Raw genomic sequence first — 25,812 nt, 5'->3', positions numbered from 1 at the left:
GACAAACATACAAATAAAACATACATCTCATAACCACAAAAGAAAAGAGGAAAGCAAAAAAACCTATAACAGATTAAAAATCAGTACATTGTATAAATTTCTTATTATCCCTTCTACTTTCACTACTTTCTTCTCTCTTCTATCTTCTCCACTAACTTCCTTTGGTTCGCATCTTCCACCCTCTCTTTTTGGCCTAATATTAAAACAAACTCTTATTCATTGTTCTATATTCACACCATAGGAAATATACTACCACTCTAACAATAAAGATCCCAAAAAATCCCCTGGTTCTGAAACCACCACCAATTTCTCCTTTTTCACTTTGTTCTAGAGATCTCTGAAAAAATCCATCCTAATAACTACCCCCTATTATGTAAATATCCATCCCAGGGATCCCATTCCCTACTAAACTCATCCAAACTCCCTTTCCCTATCAAAGTTGTTATTTTGTCCATCTCAGAATATTCCATCACCTTTAAATGCCAGTCTTCAATTGAAGGTAATTCTTCCGTCTTCCACTTCTTGGCAATCACTGCTCTTGCGGCCACGATCATATAAAATAATATCTTTTCTTTGTATACTTCCTCCTTATTCAAATCGGTAATATTTAGGAGGTACATTAAGGGATCTGGTTTTTCTCTAATTGTCACAATTTTTTTAATCTCTTTATGAACCTCTCTCCAAAACCTAAATACTTTAGGGCAACTCCACCAACAGTGAAGATACGTTCCCACCTCCTTTTTACATTTCCAACATGTATTATTTTGATTGAACATTTTAGATAATTTAAAAGGAGTCAAGTACCACCTATACATTGATTTATATAGATTTTCTTTAATTTCCGCACTGGGTGTTATTTTTACTCTTCCGTTCCAAACACTTTCCCATTGTTCCAATTGAATCGTTTCTTTTAAATCCTTAGGCCATTTAATCATATAATCCTTTATAATTTCTGCTTCCAATTCATACTCTCTAATTAAATTATATAGTTTAGCGATTTGTTTCTTGGGGTCTAATATAATCTTTTCTAATTGTGGTTCTCCCTCCCCTATATCTTCCATTTTCTTATCCATTGTATATCTTTCTTTAAACTGTCTGTATGAAAACCAATCACATTTAAATCCATCCCTCTCCAATTCCTCTTGTGTTTTCATTTTTCTCACTCCTTCAACCACTGTTGTTAATTGTTTATATGTCACCCACATATTATCCTGTATAACAACTCGATTAAAGAAAGCTTCATTCGGGGAGGTCCATAATGGTATTAATGCACACCATTTTCTTTTGTACCTATTCCATACTCTAATCAAAGATTTGCGTATAATATGATCATTAAAGTATCCATCTATTTTAGTTTTCCCATATATCAGATATGCATGAAGTCCAAATTTTAAATCCCTTTTCTCTAAATTTATAACCCTTCTATTATCTAATCTAATCCAGTCTAATAACCACTCTAATACCGCTGCATAATAATACCATTTTATATTCGGCAGTGCCATTCCTCCATTCTTCACCGCATCCTGCATTGTTCTTGCTTTAACCCTTGCTTTCTTTTTTTTCCAAATAAAATTATTTAAATCTTTTTCCCATTTCACAAACGGTTTATCATTCATTATAATTGGAAGTGTCTGAAATAAAAACATCATTTTTGGCAGTACCATCATCTTGATTGTGGCAATTCTCCCCATCCATGATAAATTCAATTTATCCCATCTTTCTAATTCTTTTTTAATCTCCCCCCATAATTTCTCATAGTTGTTTCTAAAAAGATCCGAATTTTTAACTGTTAACACACAACCCAAATATTTAACCTTTTTCTCAATTTTAAATTTTGTTATTTGCTCCAACCAATTCTTTTCCTCCGCTGTTAAATTCAAGGCCAAAACTTTTGTTTTGTCCACATTAATCCTGTACCCCGACACTCTTCCAAATTTCTTTAAAGTCTTCATTAGCTGTTCACAACTTTCCTTAGGGTTAGCAATTGTTAATACCACGTCATCCGCGAATGCTCTAAGTTTATACTCTTCCCCTTTACATTTAAATCCCTCAATCAATGGATTCTTTCTAATATTCGTTAATAATGGTTCCAAGGCCAAAATAAATAAAAGTGGGGACAAGGGACACCCTTGTCTAACCCCTTTCCTTATCTCACAGGTTTTAGTCTTCTCTCCATTAACAATAATTTTAGTCTCCTGTTTTGTATAAATTGTTTGAATCATCTTTATAAATTCCGGACCTGCTTTCACCCTAGTCAATACCCCAAACATGTACTTCCAATCGATATTGTCAAAAGCCTTTTCTGCATCGATGAAAAACATAGCCATTTTCTTATCAATTTTTTTTTCATGAGCCTCCACCAAATTTAAAATATTCCTAATATTGTCTTTAATTCTCCTGTTTGGAAGGAACCCGTTCTGATCTAAATGTATCCAATCTTTTAAAATTGATTTTAATCTACCTGCCAATATCGAAGCCAATAATTTATATTCCGAATTTAAAAGAGAAATAGGTCTATAATTTTCTGGGCAGCATAAATCCTTCCCTTCTTTAGGTAACAATATTGTGTTGGATTGAGTCCATGTTTGGGGTATCTTGCCCAATCTCACCTCATTCATCACTTCCAACAAGGGTTGAGTAATTTGATCTGCACAAACTTTATAAAATTCATTTATAAACCCATCTGGACCTGGAGATTTTCCTGATTTACTCATAGAGATTGCCCGCCTCAGTTCTTGTTCCGTAATAGGTCCATTTAATCTATCTCTCTGTTCCTCTGTAAATTCCATTAAACTTGTCTTTTCCAAATATTTAATTATATTGACCTCCTCTACATGTCCTTCCCTATACAATTCTTTATAATAATTCCAGAAAGTTGCCTTTATTTTTTTCTGATCCGAAATTATCTCATTTTCCTTTTTAAGGGCTATTATTGATCTTTTGGCTTTCTCTTTTTTCAACTGTGCTGCCAAAATTTTTCCCGATTTATTTGCCCCTTCAAAATATTTCTGTTTTACATATTTCATTTTATTTGCTAGATCCTCTGCCAAATGTCTTCTGATTTGTGTTTGTAGGACTTTTACTTCATAGTGAAATTTCCTATTATTTGGATCTTTCTTTAACATCGATTCCTTCAAATTCAAATCATCATTAAACTTCACCAATTTACCCTCTCGAATTTTCTTTTTTTCGGATGCTTTTTTAATTACCCAACCCCTTATCACCGCCTTCATTGCTTCCCAAGTTATTTGTGAAGAGGTCTCGTTATTCCTGTTTTCTTTAAAATACCATTCAATGTTCTGTTTTAAATCTTTCACCAATTTCTCATCTTTCAGCAAATTTGCGTTTAATCGCCAATTATATTCTCTTTTCCCTAATTGTAACTCCATTTGAACCGGAGAGTGATCTGACCATATTTTTGGAAGTATTTTCACCTTTCCAATTCTTTCACATAGATGAAGTGAAGCTAAGATTGTATCTATCCTGGACCAGGTTTTATGTGGGATTGAATAAAATGTAAAATCTTTATGGTCACCATTCTTTATTCTCCAGGCATCTCCTAAACAATGTGATTTCATCAAGTCAAAGAACTCCTGCGGTAATTTTCCTTTATTAATTTTTCGCTTTTTTTCTGAAAATCTATCGACTACTGGATTTATTACCCCATTAAAGTCACCTAGAATTATTATATTTTCAACTGTAAGCTTATTTAATTCATTTTTTACCTTTTTGTAAAATTTGTTTTTATTTTCCAATGGACCATATACCCCAACCAAAAGGAAGCTTTGCTCCTTATATTTTAACTCTACCATAATAAGATGTCCTTCATTGTCATTATATATTTCTCTGGTGTTATAGTTATTATTTATATATATGGCCACTCCCTTTTTTTTTTACCTTAGACGCGGATACAAATTCTTGCCCTAATTTTACACATCTTAAATATTTTTTATCTTTCTCTTTTATTCTTGTTTCCTGAATACATATTACGTCCGCTTTTAATTTTTGTAGATAATGATAGACTTTCTTTCTCTTCTGGGGTGTGTTTAAGCCCTGTACATTCCACGTTATTAAATTTAGTTTATCCATTCTGACCCCAATGTATCCTCCCACACAAACCGATTCGTCTGTCGTAAATATACAACTTGTTTTTATTAAGGCAATGGAAGTAAATAAAAGAAAATTCAGGTAATACAAAAAAGGATATAGCTGAGGATGATTCAGCTAACACTATGGAAACTAAATCTCTGACGTTCTATCTTCTTCCTCCTGATCATCTCGTTCTTCCTTTCTCAATCTCTCTTCTTCTTCAAAGAATTCCTGTACACTCAGTTGACCAACCCCTGTTGCTACACTGTCTTGGATTTCATCATTTTGTCTTTGTCGATTGTTGCTCTCTTTTTCTCTATCTTCTTCCTTCCGTTGATCATCCACTCTTCTCAAAAAGCTTCTTGCCTGATCAGGGGAGCTAATTTTAACTCTTTTCTTTCGCCACCAAAATGTTAGTCCTTCTGGAAGATCCCACCTATAAGAAATACCTTCTCTTCTTAAAACTGTTGTTAACGCACTGTAGTCCCTTCTTTTCCGTAAGAAGCGCCCTGGGATATCTTTCAATATCTTCAGCTCCACCCCATTAAATTGAAAAGGCGATTCATTGTGTTTCGTTAAAAACAAGTCCCTGGTACGCTTCCTTACAAAAAATAAAGCCACGTCTCTCGGGAGGCCTCTTTGCTTGGCCACCTGCGAGTTCACTCTATAGAGGTTGTCCACCTCATCCTCAAAAAAAACTGGATCCTTTTCTAAATATTTAGCTATTTCTGTAATTAACGTCTCTTCAAGCTTCTCATCTTTGTCTTCCGGAATTCCTCTTATTTTTACACATTTCTCTTTCAGTTTCTGTTCCCAGAGAGCCCTCTCATCCAGATCTTCATCTCTTTTATTTAATAGCTTTCCATAATCTGTTTCTAACTTCTCACTTCTGAATTCTAAAATATCAACTCTTTGTTTTACTCTTTGAATTTCACCCGTTAAACTATCCACCGTTTGTTTAATTTCTTGCAAATCAGCCCGAATCTCTTTCAAATCTGCCCTTATCTCTTGCTTAATCTCTTTTTTAAAATTGCTCATTTCTTTAGCCAGATTAGAGGACAGACTTAGCGACAAACTTTCTATCTTTTCCAAAATCAATTGATTCATGTCTGGTCCGTTTATTCTTTCTGTTGAGTTTCGTCTTTGACTTAAAGCCTGAGATTGGGCCTTTTGTGTCTGATGCCTCGTATTCATTTTCTTCCTATCCCTTTCGTATTAAACCCTTTAAAACAATAACCTCAGTTACCACAGGGAAATAAATCCTATATTTCAAATAAGAGTCACTAAATATACTATGTATTATTTCTCCCCTCTATTTTCCTTCCTTCTTCTTCTTCTACCTTTCCCTACTTTCCTTCCTAAACCCCCTCTTCTCTCTTCTCTCCTCTCTCTTATATATATATATCTATCAAATTTTGTACTATTCTTTCCTCCACAGACCTCCTATCTTATCTTACTTTTAATTACCTTAACTTAATCTAAGTTCTATTCTCTAATATTTACTCTTTTTGTACCAAAGTTATAAACACTCCATCCATTCCATTCTCTGTATATATTTGTATTGGTCCACCCAAAATCCACTTAACTAACCCGCTTTGTTAAATCACAGCAGTAACGCTAAACAAAACCGTTTACTCCCCTATCTCTCTTTGTTAAATAATGTTATTAATTCTAAGCAGACCTTTCTAACTCTAAATAGCACAGTCCAGTGGAAAGAGATACACCAAGGCTCAAAGAAAAAACAAAAAAGGCTTAGCCACACCCCAAACTTTCAACCAGAACCTCCTAAGTAAACCCCGGCAATCTTTTTCAATTATACTAACGACAACCCTTTATATTTTTATACCTTTATATCTTCATTCACCTCCTTCCTCCCCCCTCAATCTATTTTTATTCCGTCTCTATTCCAATTATCAAGCCCCAAGCCTTACGTTTCCCTTTTTCTCTTCTTATTATGTTACTACAGTCCTTCCAGGTGGATCGGTTTACAGTCCTCCAAAGAGCCTATCTAGCGTCCTTTTCTATGGTTCAATCTTCCATCCGTCTTCTTCTACTTCCGCTGTCCCCTCTTCCGATGCTCTTCCTTCTTCTCACTCACTTCGCCCTTCTATCTCCTTCCTCTATGGTCCAGCGTCCTCCTTCCTCCTCCCTTCGCAATACCACCAGCTTTTCCTCCTCTCTCCTCCCAGGTTCCTCTCACACCACCACTCCGTCTCCCCCTCCTCTCCAATCTCCAATCTCTCCAAGAATCTAACACAGGTGAGTTTCCAAGGTCGTTCCTTATTTTTTCTCCTTTCAGCCTTCACCAGTCTCCTCAATTCTCAGCCTCTTTTCTCACAAGTAGAGTCCCATTAACTCTTTAGTCCCTTTAGAACCCGCGATCACAGACCTTTTTCTTGTCTGCTTAACAGCTTCACTCCAGTCTTGAATAAAAAAAAGAAAAAAACATTTCCAAGCGAGTCTGTTAATCTCCACAGCTTGCCTTCTCCCGTCAATTATACAGACCTGAGTCTAGTCCCGAATGCACCCCTTTTTTCCCTTTTTTAAGTTATGAAATTTTATAGTCCACTATTGTTTCAAGGGGTTACAAGGTTTCTCTTTTCCTTTCTCCCAGGGATCCACTGTAAAGTTCTTTCTTTCTTTCTCCTCATCCAATGTATCCAACAGCCAATATAGTTAGTTTATTGGGGTAATATCGTCAATCTCTGAACCTTTAGTTACAATTCTTAAAGCTTGATGACATAATAACTTCTTGTTGTTATTGTTGATACTAACCCGAACACAGGCTATTGTTGCTTATTCCCGATCCTATGGGTTTACCTCTCAGTTGTTATTCTCGGGTGTAGTGCGTTCCCAATTATGTCCTCTGTTAAGACCACTTTTATTAAAAAGTTGGTGGGCGTCCCTGTGCCTAGAGCTCCCTTGATTGTGCTGGCGTGGGTTGCTCTTCAGATCCCCCGTCTCCTATGGCTTCTGTCCTCCCCACGTAGCGAGGTGAACTTACTGCCGAACACTCGGCTCCAGAGACAGTTTGGGTTCTTGCGCCGAGCCCCCTCAGATTCCCCTTTCCTTAAGAGGAATTCTTCTGGTAGACAGGGTCCCCTGATCCCAGAAATTCCAGCTCAATCCAGACGTCTCCACAGAGCCCATGCGGAGATCGTCTTAGCGGGACGCCATTCCCAACCGGAAGTCCTCTAGATATAGTTTTATAAGCACTCCCAAACTCATTGGTTTTGCTGCTGGCAATGATGTGTTACTGAGATTATTCACCAAATATCAACAGAGAGAATTCTTGACATGTTATCTCAGAATATTTATGCTTTGCCAGGAAGTCATGTCTGTTTTACTTCCAGGCATTAGAACAGTTTGCCTTTCCATAGCCTGTTTTTTCTCATATTTGTTTGACTACAAATGTTAAAGGAGCATTCCGAAGCCCACTTTTTTCAGTGCTTAAGCAGAATCCTTAGTTCTGGCTCTTACTTGAGTGAGCACAGTCAGCCTTCCATACCCACAGATTCTTTATCCATGCATTGAACCATCCTTGGTTTGAAAATATTCCATAGAGATATGCATTCCAAAAAGCAAGGGACACTATTTTACTACACCACTATATTTAATGGGACTTGAGCATCCACGGATTTTGTTATCCACAAGGGTGCTGGAATCAAACCCCAGCAGATACCAAGACACCTCTGTAGTTGCAAAGAAAAATTAGTGTGTCTTTCTGCACTTTACAATCTGACAAACCCATTGGGCTAGTTTTGTGACTTAGAACCCACTTCAACAGATGCATGCATTAATTTCCCTTAAAGGTAAAGATATTACAAGGTTGTCAAGTTGTGTCCAACCACTACTAAGCTGAAGAGCCAGCATGCACAGATATATGGTGTTAGGGTTTCCTTTCCTTAGGAAGATGGTAGGCTAATTGCTCTGGATGTGTGGTTGATGCTGTCAGTAACAGAAGTCTTGAAAAGGAAAGATAAATTCAAGGCCATCTCTGCTGTTAGATAGAGGGAAGTGGCTGACTCAGGTGGCAGGAGCTAAAATGGTACAGTGACACCAGCCATTCCACTCTTTCTTTCACAGCTCCTCCGCTGGCCATTCCCCCCTGCCACACCAGGCTGTCTTTTATCTCTTAAGATCACCTGCTTCCCTCAAGTATCATGGAGGATGATGTCCAGTGCTCAGTGTAAGCTGAGTCTCCCTTATCCAAAATGCTTGGGATGAGAAGTGTTTTGGATTTTGGATGTTTCTGTTTTTTGTTTTGGGATTTTGCAATATCCCTTATCAGAGTATCTCTTATCTGAAATGCTTGGGACCAGAAATACAGTTGTCCCATTGTATCTGCGGGAGATCTGTTGTGGACATCTCTGCGGATAACAAGAAACACAGGACCTCATGTCCTGTTGTTTCCTATGGTGGTGCAATGTGCACACTGCCACTGGTGTAGCTGCATGCATGCACATTCATTAAAAACAAGGGGCTTGCCATTTGCAGAAGCTCAAGTCCGCAGATGGCAAGCTCGTTTAAAAGAAGAGCCCACTGTACTATGGAGTTCATATTTTTTAGGATTTTGGAATACAAAATATTCGTAATACATATCTGTAATGTATTTGCAAGGCTGCAGAGAGATGCAAGGATTTGTGAAATGGCAGGAATCCAAGCAGAGTGCTTGGCACAAATCCATGGCTTCCCCCATTTCATAGATCCTTATGTGTCTCTCCAGCCTACCATCTTTCTGTAGCCTCACAAATGCAGTACACTGTACGCTACTTGTGTATTACAAAATCTGTAATATTCCAAATTTAGAGCCTCAAAGCATCATGTCGGTGCCCAAAACATTTCAGATTTTGGAGCATTTTGGATTTTGGGATAAGGGTTACTCAACCTGTATTATCATCTATGGAGATTTGTTGACAATTAACATATAAGGAACAGTACACAGTTAGCTACAAGCTTTTATGGACGTTCTTTTAAAGCCAGCTGGTTCATTTTTGTTATTGTTATTTGTTCAGCCATACCTTTGGTCAAGCTGTCTAGTATGTTGACAGAGCAGTAAAGGAGGAAATATAATAGGTTTCGGTGGTAGGAAATTAAATTGTAGGCTGACGTAGTACAAGCAATTGAAAACCTGCTGTTTTTGTATATCATTGTCATTTAACCCAACCATTTGCCTCTCCTCTCCATACACATGTATCTCCTCTATCTAATGCATATATAAGCAACATGTGACTTGTGGCAACTTAAATAAGTGTATTATGACATAAGTTTTCCAGCCAACTGAGGATAAACCTTCATTCATCTCTGATGAAGTGGACTCTAGTCCATGAAAAAGCTTAAGCCATAAAGCATCTATTGCTCTTTAAGGTGCCACAAGACTCTCTGTTGTTTTTGCTATTGGAGCTTAAATGATTATCAGTCTATTTACAGGCCGAGATTTGTTTCCTTCTGCTCTGATGGGATGCAGTTGGCACATGTGAGATAAGGCTTGCTGGGGAAACTTTATAGGCCAATAAAGCTTTCCTTCTGTAATCCCTCTACTTTTAAGAATTACTGCTTCTTTTGCAAGCAAACTGAAGAAGCCAGTGAGTCTGCTTTTCCTAAACAGTTTTGGGATGGTATCATTTTTGGCTTCACAGCCATATCCACTAAAACATATGCCATTCTACTTTAGTGCATAAATGCACACAAAATTGCTTGTGTTCTTCAGATTCAGAATTTTCTGCCATCATTTCCCTGCGGCAGTTGCTATTATCCTGTCTCAGGTAAATCACCAGCCTTTTTTTTTTTTGACAGAGACACTTGGTTAAAATTCTGTTAGTGAGAACTAATGGTTCTCATTCTACTGGATTTAGTTCCTTTCCTATATTTTTGAGGAGGGAAATGGATCCATCTTGCCTCTCGTGCACCTGCATCCAAATGTGCAGGTATGAGCAATAGGCACTGCGTAATGCCTAATCCTGACATTTCACATGCTTCTGATCAGGTGTATCTTGAACAGCTGATGAGGAATTATAGGTAATTATAGTGCCTCAAGCATTCCTTTAGCTAAATAGACAAACATGCTCCAGATTTGTCCATTTAAATGCATAATCATAGAATCATAGAGGTGGAAGAGACCACAAGGGCCATCCAGTCCAACCCCTGCCATGCAGAAAATCTCAATCAAAGCATCCGCGACAGATGGCCATCCAGCCTCTGCTTAAAGACCTCCAAGGAAGGGGACTCCACTCTGAGGAAAGAGTGTGTTCCACTGTCGAACAGCCCTTACTGTCAGGAAGTTCCTCCTAATGTTGAGGTGGAATCTCTTTTCCTGTAGCTTGCATCCATTGCTCCGGGTCCTAGTCTCTGGAGTAGCAGAAAACAAGTTTGCTCCATCGTCAATATGACATCCCTTTAAATATTTAAACAGGAGAGAGGGAAATGTCATATCACCTCTTAACCTTCTTTTCGCCAGGCTAAACATCCCCAGCTCCCTAAGTCGTTCCCCATAGCGCATGGTTTCCAGATGCTTCACCATTTTAGTTGCCCTCCTTTGGACACACTCCAGTTTCTCAATTTCCTTTTTCAATTGTGGGGCCCAGAATTGTGGAGCCTGACCAAAGCAGAATACAGTGGCCCTATTACTTCCCTTGATCTAGACACTGTACTTCTATTGATACAGACTAAAATTGCATTGGGCTTTTTAGCTGTCGCATCGCACTGTTGACTCATGTTCAACTTGTGGTCTACTTGGAGTCCTAGATCACTTTCACACGTAGTTTCATTCAGTCAGGTATCTCCCATCCTATATCAATGCATTTCATTTTTCCACCTGAAGTGCAGTACCTTACATTTCTCCCTGTTGAAGTTCATTTTTGCCCCAGCTTTCTAGTCTGTTCAGGTCATTTTGAATTTTGATCTTGTCCTCTGGGGTGTTAGCTACTCCACCTAATTTGGTATCATCTTCAAATTTCATAAGTATGCCCCCAATTCTGTCATCCAAGTCATTGATAAAGATGTTGAATAGCACTGGGCCTAGGAGGACAGACCCCTGTGGGACCCCACTGGTCACTTCTCTCCAGGATGAAGCTGCTTCAGAGTATTTTATTACTTACTTATATTCCACTTTTCTCATGAATGGAAGAAACCAATGCAACGTAACTGTGGGCAAAGTAGAGCTTTCAGCTTTGTGTAATAATGTGTGTGTGGTCATCTTTCAGATGTTACAAACATGTTCCCATTCACAGATGTGAAACAGGGTTGCCTGGTTAGGGCCATCCCAAACCATGAGGTTTCAGGGCCCAAACCTGAGATCTAAAGACAGTCTCTTGTCTTGAGATGTCACAGGAATTGGAGCCTAGTGCTATTAGAAGGATGGTATACAACAAAAAGCCCCTGATGATGCTAGCAAGCATAAAACATTAAGCATGAACTGCCGTTGTGTAAAGTGTGCTATTTAAAGAACTACAACAACAGCAGCAACAGAAATCCAACTCTAATACACACACACACACTTTCAAAGTTGTGCTGTTCCTCACCCTTGCCCAGAATCAGGCCAGGCCCTGAAATCTGGCAGGTATAAACATTGGCATGTAAGCAGTTGTTGTGTGCCCTCATGTCATTTCTGACTTATGACAACACTGTCGTGTGTGTTGTGTGCCTTCAACCTGTTTCCAACTTACAGCAACCCTAAGGCAACCCTTTCATGGGGCGTTTATGGCAAGATTTGTTCAGAGGAGGTTTGCCAATGCCTTCCCCTGAGGCTAAGGGGTCACCCATTGGATTTCCCAAGGTCACCCCATGGTTTTCTTGGCCACTGGGTGACCTGGGGCAGTCACACTCTCTCAGCCTCAGGGGAAGGCAATGGCAAACCAATGATAGGTTTCCTTTAGGGTTGCTGTAAGTTGAAAAAGACCTGAAGTCACAACAGCAATAATAATGAGGATTTCTAAAAGGGTTGGATTGAATGTTTAACTCCATCTTTGGAAGATTGTCATGACAGACATTTCCCTCTGTCCTGAAAGTGTGGCATGTCTTCTGCTTTGGCCAGGCTGGCTCTAAGGGATGCTGCAGCAATGCAGAAGGCATCCGATGCTTGTCTGGCAGGCTGGCTAATAATAATAATAATAATAATAATAATAATGATGATGATGATGATGGTCACCATAAGTAAAAAAATGTCTTGAAGGCACAACAACTTCTCTTCCCAGTGCTTCATGATGGGAAAGAAGGTCCAGACTGTTCTGCATCTGATCAGCAATGGTCATACACAATGGAGACTTTTCATCCCCCCCCCCCCCAGGAGAAATTCATGTGGCTTACTGTAAGTGCCTCTTCTGGTTCAGGGAGTAACACTCTCATATATCCATATGACTCTGTGCGCTTGTTGTGTGAGTCACGCCTGGCGCTTCCTAACAGGCATTAACCTCTGGTAAATTCAAGAGTGCTTGCCTTCAACTCTTTCTGGGTATCTGGAGGGTGTTTTTTTTTTGACTCTGATTACCTCACTGGTTGTCAAGTTGAATCTTGTTGTTCTGGTGCTATTTCTGGACTCTTTTTCTCCAGTTCTGGAGTGCTGGGAGCAAGGAAAAGGCCCATCAAAGGCTATACTTCCGGCGAGCTGAAACACTGGATGCATCTGCACTGCAGAAATAATGCAGTTTGACACCACTTTAACCGCCATGGCTCAATGCTATAGAATTCTGGATTTTGTAATTTTATCAGACATTTAGCCTTCTCTGTTAAGAGAGCTCTGGTGACACAGGAAACTACCGTTCCCAGAATTCCATAGCATTGAGCCATAGCAGTTAAAATTGGTTACTTTTAGGTTAACACACATGTAAATGCGTATCTTATTGTTTAGTTTATGTTATGGCTCTTTTTGCACAACAGTTCTGGAATTTGGAACTGCACCAAAGAGAATGTAAATGTTACTCTTATTTCATTTTGTCTCATTATGTGTTTCTCCTATAAGGTGTTCTGCACACTTTTCTAAAGCTAAAAACAGTTTAAAAACAGAAGTTATTAATGAGGAAGAAAACACATGCGCTGGGTCTCCAGAATCGTAGTCCAGCGCACAAGCCACTACAACCACACTGGCTCCAATATATGAATTGCCATAAAATACTGATTTCCAGCAAAATCATTACAGAGAGCCATAGGTTCAAAACACACTGCAGAAATAATCCAGATTGAGACTGCTTTTAACTGCCCTGGCTCAATGCTAGGAAATTCTAGGAATTGTAGTTTTGTGGGACATTTAGCCTTCTCTGTCAGAGAGATTCAACAAACTACCAATCCCAGGATCCCATGTGCACTGAATCATGACAGTTTAAATGGTATCACACTGGATTATTTCTGCAGTTCGGATGCAGCCATAATAATAACCTAACCCTGGATTATATTTAATAATATATTATGACAGCTTTTAGCTTTTAACGACAAACTTCATTCTCATTCATTTAATAATAATAATAATAATAATAATAATAATAATGTTAACAATTTAACTCTGGATTATTTTTCATAACAACAACAATTTAACCCTGGATTATATTTAATAATAATAATAATAATAACCTAACCCTGGACTATTTTTAATGACAACAATAAGAAGAACAACCTAACCCTGGATTATTGTTTCTTAATAATAATAATAATAATAATAATAACAACCTAACCCTGTATTTTTCTTCATAATAATAATTATTATTATTACCTAACCATGGATTATTTTTTCTTCATGATCATGATCATCATATTATTATTAATATTTTTATGTAAACCTGGATTATGTTTAATAATAGTAATATTATTAATAATAACCTAACCCTAGATTATATTGTTGTTGTTATCTAATCATGTATTATTTTTCATAATAGTAATAAAAATATTAACAACAAACACCTAACCCTGCATTTTTCTTCATCATCATTATCATGATCATCATCATCATCATAATTACCTAAGCATGGTAATAATAATAATAATAATAATAACCTAAACATGGAATATTTTTCATATTTTCATATTAATAATGACAATAATAATAATAATACTTATTATTACTATTAATATGAAAATATTATGAAAAAATATTCCATGTTTAGGTTATTATCTATGCTTAGTCTATTATTATTATTATTATTATTATTGCCTAAGCATAGATAATAACCTAAACATGGAATAATCCAGGGTTAGATGATGATGATGATGATGATCTATGCTTAGGCAATAATAATAATAATAATAATAATAATAATAATAATAGACTAAGCATAGATCATCATCATCATCATCATCTAACCCTGGATTATTTTTGCAACCATCGCCTTTAGGGTTAACACCCAGGCAGTGTAGCCCCGCCCCTTTCCTCCCTCTGGTCGCCCTTAGGCAGCGCTGATTGGCTCATTGGAGGACCTTGGCGGCCTCCCATTGGACAAGGCGCAGGCAAGCGTCCCGCCTCCTTCTGCCAGGGCTTCCTCGCTGGAGGGAAGCTCTCTTCTTATGGTCAGGCGGCCGAGAGGAGAGGGCCTTCCGTGCTTGGAGCTCCAGCTGCCGCCTCGGGAGCAGGTGAGGGGCGGCCTTCAGCAGGGAGAGAGGGGCTGCTTTGCTCTGCCTTGCATTGCAGGCTGGTGGACAGGGAAGGAGCCATTTTGAGGGTCTGCGGGTGGAGGGAGCCCCAGCAGGATTAGCACTGGCAGCCCTCTTCCTGTTGTTGTTGTGTGTCTGTATGAGGGCGTTGTGGCTCTTTCCTACTTGGCTGTGTGCGTGTGTTTTGGAGCATTTCTTGTGTGTGTGTGTGGTTTTGGAGAATTTGTGTGTGTGTGTGTGTTTGCAATTATAGTTTCTTCATGCTTTGTGTGTGTATGTGGTTTTTGAGCATTGTGGGTGTGTGGTTGTAGCTTCTTCCTACTTTGTGTGTGTGTGTGTGTGTGTTTTGGAGCTTTTCTTGTGGGTGTGTGGTTGTAGCTTCTTCCTACTGTATCTGTGATTTTGGAGCATTTCTTGTGTGTGTGTGTGTGTGTAGTTGTAGCTTTTCCCCACTCTGTGTATGGTTGTAGCTTCTTCTTACTTGCTCTGGGTGTGTGTGTGTGATTTGGGAGCTTTTGTGTGTCTCTGTTTAGAATTGTGCGTAGGTTCTTCCTACTTGATGTGTGTGTGTGTTTAGAATTGTACATTTGTGGAGGTGGCTGCAGCTGTTCACTTGCTGTGTGTGTGTGTTTGGGAGACTTTCATCTGTGTGTGTGGTGGTAGTCTTCCCACTTGCTCTCTTTCTCTCTGTGTTATTCTTTTGGGGTGCATCTACACTGTAGTAATGCAGTTTGACACCAGACACACACACACACACACGCTGTTAAATGCCCCATCCTATGGGACACTGGGATTTGTGGTTCTACAAGGTCTTTAGCCTGTTCTACCAAAAGGTGCTGGTGGTGCAGGAAACTACAAATCCCAGGATTCTGTAGGATGGAGCCCTGGCAGTTGAAGTGGTGTCAAACTGCATTATTTCTACAGTGCAGAAGCACCTTTGGAGACGTTTGTGTGTGTGGTTGTGGCTTCTCCCCACTTGCTCTGTCCATGTGTGTGTGCTTTAATAATTTATTATATTTGCATGTGGTTGTAGCTTTCCCCTACTTGCTCTCTGTGTTGTGTGTGTTTTGGAGGACTTATTGTGTATGTGTCTGGTTGCAGCTTCTTCTCCCTTGCTGAATGTGTGTGTGTCTTGGAGGATTAGACGACTCCTACAATGACAGGCAAAACAAGAAGTGTGTGTTGGGGGGATTGGTTGGGCTTATTTTGTCTCTCTGTCTTTATGGCACTGGAGACTGGGGCTGCATCCACACTGCAGAAATAATCCAGTTTAACACTGGTGTAATTACCATGGTTCAATGCTGTGGAATTCTGGGAATTGTAGTTTGTTGTGGCACCAGAGCTTTGCTCTGGTGCCACAACAAACTACAGTTCCCAGAATTCCACAGTGTTGAACCATGGCAATTCCACCAGTGTTAAACTGGATTATTTCTGCAGTGTGAGTGGACTCTAGTTTTCTCTGTTCCTTTTCAAAGCAACTCCTAGTTGATCACCCATAGAGGGTTTACTCTGGAGTAAACTTGTAGGATTGTGTGCTGTGAAATTCTGAAAAGTAGAGGGGATGCAAACTACTCAAAGCTCCATCCCTCTCCATCTTTGATGCTCTGAATACCCAAGAGGCACCTGTCTGATATTGCAAGCTAAGGAGGGTCAGCTCTGGATAGTGCTTGGATGGGAGACTGTGCACCAATACCAGGTGCTGCAGGCAGGGCAAGCAGGTGTGCTTAACCGCAAAGGTGGGCAAGGCACCACAAAAAGCAGGAAAAATGTGGGCCGTTGCAAAATAAAATCTAAAAGCACTCAATTAAATATTCACGATTCTTAGTCATGCTCAACATGGGGGACATTGTGGACTTCCTCCTGGACCAAGGTGACCAGATGTCCAAACCACAAAGGAGGACAAGGCACTACAAAATGCAGGATAAGATGGGTGGAAGGCATTACAAAATAAGAACCAAAAATACTCACATAAATACAAATTCATGCTTCTTAGTCATACTCAAAATGGGGGATGTTTTGAAATTCCTCCTGGCCAGAAGGTTGAAATGTGGTTGTGTCCTGGAAAAAGGAGGACATCTGGTCACCCTGGCTGTAGGTTATATTTCTGAGGAAGGAACTGGCAAAACCACCTCTGGGTATTCCTTGCCTAAGAAAACCCTATGAAATTCATAATAACATAAATAATAATAATAGTATAAATAATAAGCATCCTTGAAATATATGGGGTCGGCATAAATGGACAGATGACTTGAAGGCACACACGCAGTTACATTCACACAGTGAAAAGTACCAGCCACCCAGTTTGTGATTATGGAGGATGTTTTTTCGATGGGTGGCATAAGGGTCTTCCCCTAGTCTCCTTTTTCCCTGGTCCTCATTGCATTTGGAGATGTGCCTTAAAGAGTGTCCCTTGAAGGTGTTCCTTATAGAGATGTTCTCCTGAGCAAGTCCTAGTTTTTGAAATGGAGGTTCTTCGTCATGCTTAAGATGGGCCTTGCGCAGGAGAAGCTTATACCCATAGAGGAATCGGAGCTTCTTGAAAAGCAAAGCCTGTCTTCAGGCTTCAAAAGGAAATCTTGAAAATGCAGGAAAGTATTTCTTCTTCTTTTTTAAAATGCAATGATGGAAGAGCAAAAAGATGTGTTCCTGTGGATGGGAGACAAATTGCTATTTCATTCCTGCTGCCTGCAAGCTCATGCCAAGAAAGTTGGCCTGGAGGCAGTGCAATCGTTTGTGCATGGAAAAGCAGGGATGGCTGGGCGCGTGGTGATCCGTGAGGAGGGTCAGGGGTCCTTTTCTGTATAGGCAGATCCAAGGCTGAGTGTGTGGTGGTGAGGTGTGGATGCTCTGGTGATGTGTTTCCTTCCAAAACCGCACTTAGAAGCGGCCATGGTGACACCAGTGCTATGATTTTGCTTCACCTTCCCACTTATGTGCTTGGCTGTAGGAACCGAGGAGGTATCTTCCCTTCTGCTTTCCCACCAGCCAATTTCCAGTAGTTCCTGATGATCTCATTCTTACCACATTTGCTTTTGAGCATGCAAAAAGGAATAAAAAACAGAGAGGTTGTAATTTTTTTTGCCAAACATTTCTCCAGATTCAGACCTGGAGTTCAGCTTCCCTTCTATTGGCTGGAAAGAACAATACCATAATCTTGATTATTCATCAGTCTGCAAAGGGATCTTGTTGCACCTTTGAGACTAACTGAAAGAAAGAAAGCTATTGGTAGCCTGAGCTTGCGTAGACTTGAGCCAACTTTCTCAGATGCAGGATTATCAATGTTCATGATGACAGAAGTTGTGATTATAGTGTACAGTAATAGTAATAGTTTTTAAAATGAATGTGATTATTGAGTTAAGGGAAGGGAGGAGAGGAGCGCTAGAGCATCTGGCTCTGGCAATCAAACTGAATTTGCAGGTTACTTGGTCAGTACTGAATTAACTAAATGGGTTGTCTTTCTCAATTAATTGAGTGTATTGCAAAACTAAGAGCCTGTGTCTGAATGTTGGACTGCAACACTGTAGTCGAAGATTTGATTCACCACTCGGCCTTGAAACCCATTGGGTGACCTTGGGCAAGTCACACTCTCTCAAGCTCAGGGGCTGTCTATGGCAAAGCTTCTCTGAACAAACCTCACCAAGAAACCCCCATGGTAGGTTTGCCTTGGGGTCGCCATAAATCAGAAAACACTTGAAGGCACACAACTATAGCAACAATAATAATAACAACAACGAGGATTTGATTTTTTTAAAGGATTGGATTGAATGTTTAAACCCACTTTTGGAGGACTGTCATGATAGACATTTCTCTCTCCTCTGAAATTGTGGCATGTCTTACGCTCCGGCCAGGCTGGCTCTGAGGGATGCTGCAGCAAAGCAGAAGGCATCCAATGCTTGTCTGGCAGGCTGGCTAAAAATAATAAGAATAATACTTGCTAAAGTCAGAGAGGGGGGAAGAGCCACGTGTTCCCATATGCACATGCTGCTTCCCTGGGCTCAGCAGTTGTGCAGGAGGAGGAGTGTGTTTCTATGCGCGTGGCCGTGCCTGGTGGGTGTACGTGCTCCTGCTGGCGTGTGCTGCTTGCATGCGCTGCCTCATCCTTCCTGACCTCTCCCTTCTGTGCAGTCAGCCGTGGGGACTCAGGAATAGGAGCTCGGTAGCAAAACCCAGTGGAAGCTTGGCAGATTTTGTGCAGATTAGAGGATCAGTTTAGGAGGCAGATCCAGAAGATCCTAAAAGTTTTGTTTTATTCCCATCCTTGGCACTGTGTTCCTGTTTGCATAGATGAAGGGTTCCAAAATTTGGATCTTCTGATTGTTCTTAGACTACAACTCCCAGAAACCCCAGGCCACATGTTTTGAAGTGATGTCATGTTGAGGATAGAGCAAGCTCGTTTTCTGCTGTTTCGGAGATTAGGAAATGGAGCAATGGATTCAAGCTACAGGAAAAGAGATTCCATCTCAACATTAGGAAGAACTTTCTGATGGTGAGAGATATTCGACAGTGGAACGCACTCCCTGGAGGTTTTTAAACAAAGGCTGGATGGCCATTTCTGTGGTGTACTTTGATTCTGTATATCTGCACAGCAGGGGGTTAGATTGGATGGTCCTTGTGGTCTTTTCCACTGCTATGATTCTGTGTTAAAAGGACATGTTTTCTGGGAGTTGTAGTCCAACATCGTGAAATCCAACTTCATATCCCCACCATTCATGCTAGCAGGGGCTTTGGGGAGTTGTAGTTCCATATCTAGGAATCCATGTTTGGGATTCTTGTACAGCTGGAGAGTTAACCTCAGCTGACGCATACACTTGTACAGGACATGCTTGCAGAAGTAGAACACAGTGTCTGAGAAATAGCTGCAAAGCTATGCTTTCATATCTTCTCTATTTGCTAATAATGCCCTAGGTCAGTGATTCCCAAAATTTAGACTTCCAGGTGTTTTGGACTTCAGTTCCCAGAAGCCCCAGGGAACTTAACCAACATTCAAGAATTCAGGGAGCTGATATTCAAAACATCTGGAGACCAAAGTTTGGAAACTACTGCAGTAGATAGTCTTAGACCTTTTTTTTCTCCCCCTGTTCTCTGCTGAATTGCTTTCCTCCCTTTTCCATCTCCTTCTGTAATATAGGGATTAACAACCCAGATTTACATTATACAGTTTCTGTGGGGACCACTCTAGAAATGCTACTTAGTTTAATGATAAATAGTAAAACATTACCCCTACCCCCAGAACTTGATAAATACTGCTATAGTTACAATATAGTCTGGAAACCATGCCCTATGAAGAGAAGGTTAAGAGGTGATATGATAGCCCTGTTTAAAAATTTGAAGGGATGTCATATTGAGAAGGGATCTAGCTTGTTTTCTGCTGCTCCAGAGACTAGGACCCAGAGCAATGGATGCAAGCCACAGGAAAAGAGACAGTTCGAGAGTGGAGAACACTCCCTTGGAGTGTAGTGGACTCTCCGGGGTCTTTAAACAGAGGCTGGTTGGCCATCTGTCAGGGATGCTTTGATTGAGATTTCCTGCATGGCAGCGGGTTGGACTGGATGGCCCTTGTAGTTTCTTCAAACTCTATGATTCTGTAGTACATAAACTGTAATACTGGATTCCAGAGTGTTGCAACATTGAAAATGATTTAAAAACTGTTCATGGTTATTGTGTAGTAAGAAATCTAACAATGTAATAATCTGACTCTAAGAAATTTTAATGGGATTATTTAGTTGAGTCTGTAATGGTAGAACCTTCCTCTCATTACAGTCAGGATTTGGGGATCAGAGCCCTACTGTATATTAGTTGTATTCCTCTTTTTCTTTTTCTTTTTTCTTCTGCTCTTTTTCTTCCTTCTGTTTACTTATCTTTGATTGCATGCATATTACTTTGATTGTAAATTAGATTGTTTGTGCTAAAACTAATAAAAATCATATAAAAATAAGAAAGAAAAGAAAAAAAACATCAAAGCAGATAGGGGTTAGGTCTAGAGCCCTTATTAGAACTGTTTTCTTGGCAGCCAAATCCAGGAAGGGGGCATCATCTGTCCAAAACACACTGTAGAAATACTCCAGTTCGAAAACACTTTAACTGCCTTGCTAGGGTATGCTGGAAACTGTAGTTTTATGAGACAGAGCCTTCTCTGTCAGAGAGCTCTGGTGCCACAATAAACTGCAGTTCCCAGGATTCCCTAGCACTGAACCAGGGCGGTTAAAGCAGTTTCAAACTGCATTATTTCTGCAGTGTGTTTTTGACCATAACCTATTTTGGAAGGACACAGGGACGTAGCTAGGATTTTGGGAAGGGGGGGTCCAGACTAAGTGCCACCATTATAATGGGGCTTGAGTGCAGCGGTGCAGCAGCACACACCATTCATTTTTCTAATGGAAGGGGGGGTCCGGACCCCAAGAACCCCCCCCCCCTTGGCTACGTCCCTGAAGGACATTCCACAGCCTGAGAGCAGACAGCAAGAAGGTCTCTTTCAAGTTCTCACTAAATATACATGTGAGGGTCACTGGAGCAAGAGAAGGAGCAAACCCCCTCTGAAGAAACCTGCCAAGAAAATCCTGTGATAGGTTCTCCATAGGATTGCTGTAAGTCGGAAATGACTTGAAGGCACCAAGAACAAAGAATGTAAAACACATTTAAGGAGGGAAGGCACACAATTTTTGTAACTATAAAAGCAACTGAAAGAGTTACCATAGTTTGTTGTGTCCTTTGAAGTCATTTCCAACTTAATGGTGATTCTAAGATGAACCTATCATGGTGTTCTCTTGGTAAGAATTGTTCAGAAGGGCTTGCCTTCCTCTGTGGCTGAGAGAATGCGACTTAACCAAAGTTGCCCAGTGGCTGAGCAGGGATTTGAACCCTGGTCTCCAGAGTTGTAGTCCAACGCTCAAACCACTACACAGTGCTGGTTCTCAAACATGTTAGTATTGCACTGCAAAATAAGTGAAGATATCCTGTATTAGATTGCAGTTGGAAATTATTTGGGCGGGTTACAAACCGCCATAAAGTATGTATTCACTACGTATTCGGGTTAGGAAGGGGCGGTGCTTCCGCACCCCCTAACCCTAGTATGTAGTGAATACGTACAATATGGCGGCGGTCGTTCCACACGGCCGCCACCATATTGACGTAGTGGATGCTGTGCGTCCGCACGGCGCTTATGACATCACAAGTGCGCCATTGGCGCCTCGCGGCATCATAACTGCGCCGCAGGAAGAAGCTCCATTTTGGAGCTTCTTTTTTGCTCCGTGCGGGAGTCTCATGGTTTGGCTGCTGCGGCTCCCTCGTGGAGCAAACAGCAGCGCCAGCAGACCGCCGCAAAGTGGCAGTCTGTAACACACCATAATTATTGTCTTGACTAAGTTATTTCTTGGTTATTGCAAAAAAAGGAATTAAATGTAAAAGAAGACTTAACTGCAAATAACATATTTTGAGCAATGTGAAGTCGAAGGCAAAACGTCAGGAAGAAAATCTTCTAGAACATGGCCACATAGCCCGAAAAACCCACAAAAAACTATTTTGAGCAGTTAAGCTCTGCTGCAACTACATGGGAAGTACTTTGTACTTGACTACACAGATGTTCAGTGATATTGTTAAAAATTCAGGCTAAGTGACCTAGTAAGAGAAGAAAGAAATATATGTGGTGAAAGGTCTATCTTTGATGGGATTGGGAAACTTCTACAGGATTGGATCCATCTGTTATTCACCACACCAGTGTTCTTAAGCTTTTTTAGCATCTGGAGCTAGCCTTTAGCTCAAACATGCCTTTGGGGACTTCTTGGTTTATTGAAAATATACTTAGTATGGTGGCAGTGCTGCTAGTGCATCTCACCTTAGGCAAAAGGATGTCTATCACAATGGTTGGGATCATCATCTTCATCCACACATTTTGCATATATGGATTCAACGGCCCATCGCTTGAAAATATTCCTCTCCCCCAAAAAATCCAAAAGCAAACCTTGATTTTGTTACTTTATATAAGGGATACCATTTTATTATGCCACTGTATATAATGGGACTTGAGCATCCACGGATTTTGTTATCCACGGGGTATCCATGTGTGATGGTATTTGGTATCCATATGGTGTGCTACTAATCTGCATTTCTTCTTCCATCTATCTTCCTCTCCTGTAGATTGATAGTACAATGTGAAATGTTTATAAGAACAGCAGGTATTGAACTTACTGTCTGAAATGATAATTTGTTCCCTCCTTGATTCCCCTCACCTATTGTTCATTTTTGCATCTCTTGAGTTAATTATTGACCTTTATATTGGGATGTGAAAATGACATTTATAAATTAAAGACTCTTGTCCTTTGCTTAGTATCCCTTCTGTTGAACTGTATATTGTTCATGGGTAAAACAACATTCCAGTTGCTGGGGAACTGGTGTCTGAAAGAACCAATTTATTCTCTCTTAACCATAGACTGTGGCATTGAATGGCCTCGAGTTATTTATGTTGTCTTTAATGAACCATCTGCACTTGCAAAATAGCTTTTTAAAGAACATTTCAAGAGAAATAGGGAATACTGTAGCCTAATTGGATCCACAGTACAATTTGCTATGATATATTGATGTCTTCTCCCACTTGCATATATAGGAGAGACAGAATAGGGGAGAGAACAAGATCTGCTATCCTGGGCTTTGATAGCTGCACATCTAGCAAAGAGACTCAGCATGGTGGCAGAGATGCATTTGATAGCTATATTTTTTTTCTAGGTATAGTGAACAAAAGTTACAACTTTGAAGTTTCCCAGCTTGATTGGCATTGAATACCTTTGTTGTGTTACTGAAAATTGTGTGAGTAATGCTTGTTGGCCTCCTATAGTCCTTTCTCCATTGTGTGAAACGGGATTCTGAATGGACAGAGATGGAAAAGGTATTTAGGACTACTACTCTCAAAATTCCACAATTAGCATGACCATGTTGGCTGGGATTTCTGGAAGTTGTCATTCCAAAAGAGTAACTTTTCCAGGCTCTGGGCTTAAAGAGGTTGCACATGAAGATTGGGGCTAACACATGTGGCCTGCCCTCCCCTCTTTTTGCTCTCTGTGGTGAACATACATGCACTTTCCTTATGACAAATCACTGTGTGATAGAATTCAAAGATATAGCCATGTTAGTCTGTAGAATCAGTATGTAGAGAGATCTTGTAGCACCTTTGAGACTAACTGAAAGAAAGGAATTGGCAGCATGAGCTTTCATAGACTTCAGTATACCTCCTTAGATGTATATGTATACATGTCCCTTGAACAAATCAAAACATTATTCTGTTTTCTGGTCCTGCCTTGTTCAGATAAATCATAATTGAAACCAGTGGCAAACAAGTGTAGTCCTCTAAAACATTGTTGGACTACAGCTCCCATCAGAGCCAGTCAGCATAGCTATTATTGAGGGAAGATGGGAGTTGTAGTCTAACAATATTAGGAGGGCCACAATTTTCCCCACCCTTGTTTAAAACTAGTTGCAGTCTTTCTGGTACAAATGAAACAGCAAGCTACAATTATACTGTAAATGGAAGCTGACGTTTCCAATCTACTTCTTGTGGTCCCATGCTGGAGAAAGTTGGAATATAAATAAAGTAAATACTAAACCTATTGTTAATGCACACAACCTATTTGTAGAGGAACAAAACTGTTGGATGATGCTCAGAATAGGAGTGAGCACTCAACATATAAGGCCAAGGTTTGGTTCCAGGAGCTGTCTTTTCCCTACTCCACATTTACCCCTGCCAAATTTCTTGGGTATGTAACTTCACACACATTGAGCCAACTGGCTTTGAGTTGATGTGATGGGCTTTCATCTTATTTTATTTCATACACTGAAGTGGGATAACGCATGAGCCCTGAGGACAAGAAGTGCTTTCCAAGGAGAGGCTGTTGTGGAAGGAACAAGCAGTAAATTACATAACGGAGGTGCTGTCAACAGAAACAAATCTGTTCTAGCATTAATGGCTAATGAACAAAAATACTCATGTTTTCATGTCCTACGTTGGCTATTCTGTCAGATGGCAAATAGCATTTAAGAAAATGTTTTGCATAGATTGTGCTTTGTGTGTGTGTGTGTGTGTGTGTTCTGGCAACATATGTGGCATTTCATCTAGAACTGGAGATATAACAAGGTGGTTTGTATTCTGTTTGTTTATTTTATGTGGTTTATATCACACCTTCTTTCCAAAATTGAAATTTGGGTACATAATTAAGTTGGCATAGGTTCTGAATGAAAGTACTGTATAAGCTCAATAGGGTTCAGAAATGAACGCCTGAGCTATGTCATGTACTGACTGTTCTTCAGTATTTTTTGAAACCTTTTCCCCCATGCAATAATAAAATATGTTTACAAGATACACTGGCAGATAGCTGCTTCTTCAGAGGTTAGCCTGTTAGGTAGAGAATCAGCAATGAAGCTTCTCATTGCCTGTTTACCTTCACCCTAACACAGTACGTATAGAACATTTGACTGCTGATGTGGGAAAGGGGACAACAGGAGGTGTGTGATATTAGACAGAAATGGCCAACCATTTTCTTCAATGGGCAGGTGACAATTTGCTTCAGCAGCAGTAGCACTAAAATGGGAACAGAGCATAGAATATTATTAGTAATGTCCCCTGTAGAAGGTTAGAATGTGAATTTGTAATGTGGTAGTCCTACAAGAAAAGTGAACACCATTCCAAAAAGGAAAAAAAAATTCTGCATGAGTAAGCAGGCACAGTCTGTCTGTGCTGTGAGCAGGTGAGATCTCAACACTTGCTGATTTTGGAGGATCTAGCCATTCTTTTTTCCTCCTAGCTTGGATTGATGCCAGACTGGGATAATAAATAAAAGCACATCAGCATGTCTGCAGCAACATTCTCTCATCTGACAGGTTTCTGTACAGATGTGTATATGTTTAGTAGTTGGCTTTTCATTTCAGAGGGCTTTCAGTTGGGTTCTGGATCTTTCCTAGTTACCAGCTCTGTATACTCAACAGCTATTTTGTGCTTGGTTGTTTGTCCTTAGTTGCTGCATTTATTCACCACTCTTTTCCCAAATTACTCAAAGCAGTTTACAGTTTAAAGTAATGGTATAAGAAACCAGTGTGCTGTAGTGGTGTGAGTGTTGGAGTAGGAGACCAGGGTTCGATTCCTGGCTCAGCCATGGAAACCCACTG

The 25,812-nt window shown here is 40.0% G+C and overlaps 1 protein-coding gene across 3 annotated transcripts in view; it reads left to right on the top strand.

Moving 5' to 3' along the window:
• The first annotated feature begins 14,572 nt into the window (after positions 1–14,572).
• LOC149313148 (putative E3 ubiquitin-protein ligase HERC3) overlaps positions 14,573–25,812 on the top strand; it is a 67,162-nt gene continuing 55,922 nt past the window's right edge. For 2 of the 3 annotated variants that reach the window (XM_089526132.1, XM_089526134.1), the window contains exon 1: positions 14,573–14,643. The gene's annotated coding sequence lies outside the window, so the exon portion shown is untranslated. Of the gene's footprint in view, positions 14,644–18,835; positions 19,151–25,812 lie in introns of those variants that run through there. The other variant, XM_089526133.1, reaches the window with a different exon arrangement.

This window comes from Sceloporus occidentalis, unplaced genomic scaffold (assembly GCF_023333645.1).
Source record: "Sceloporus occidentalis isolate IW3139 unplaced genomic scaffold, rSceOcc1.0.p SCAF_5, whole genome shotgun sequence".
Taxonomy (NCBI): Eukaryota; Metazoa; Chordata; class Lepidosauria; order Squamata; family Phrynosomatidae; genus Sceloporus; species Sceloporus occidentalis.
This window is presented reverse-complemented; position numbering and strand designations above follow the sequence as displayed.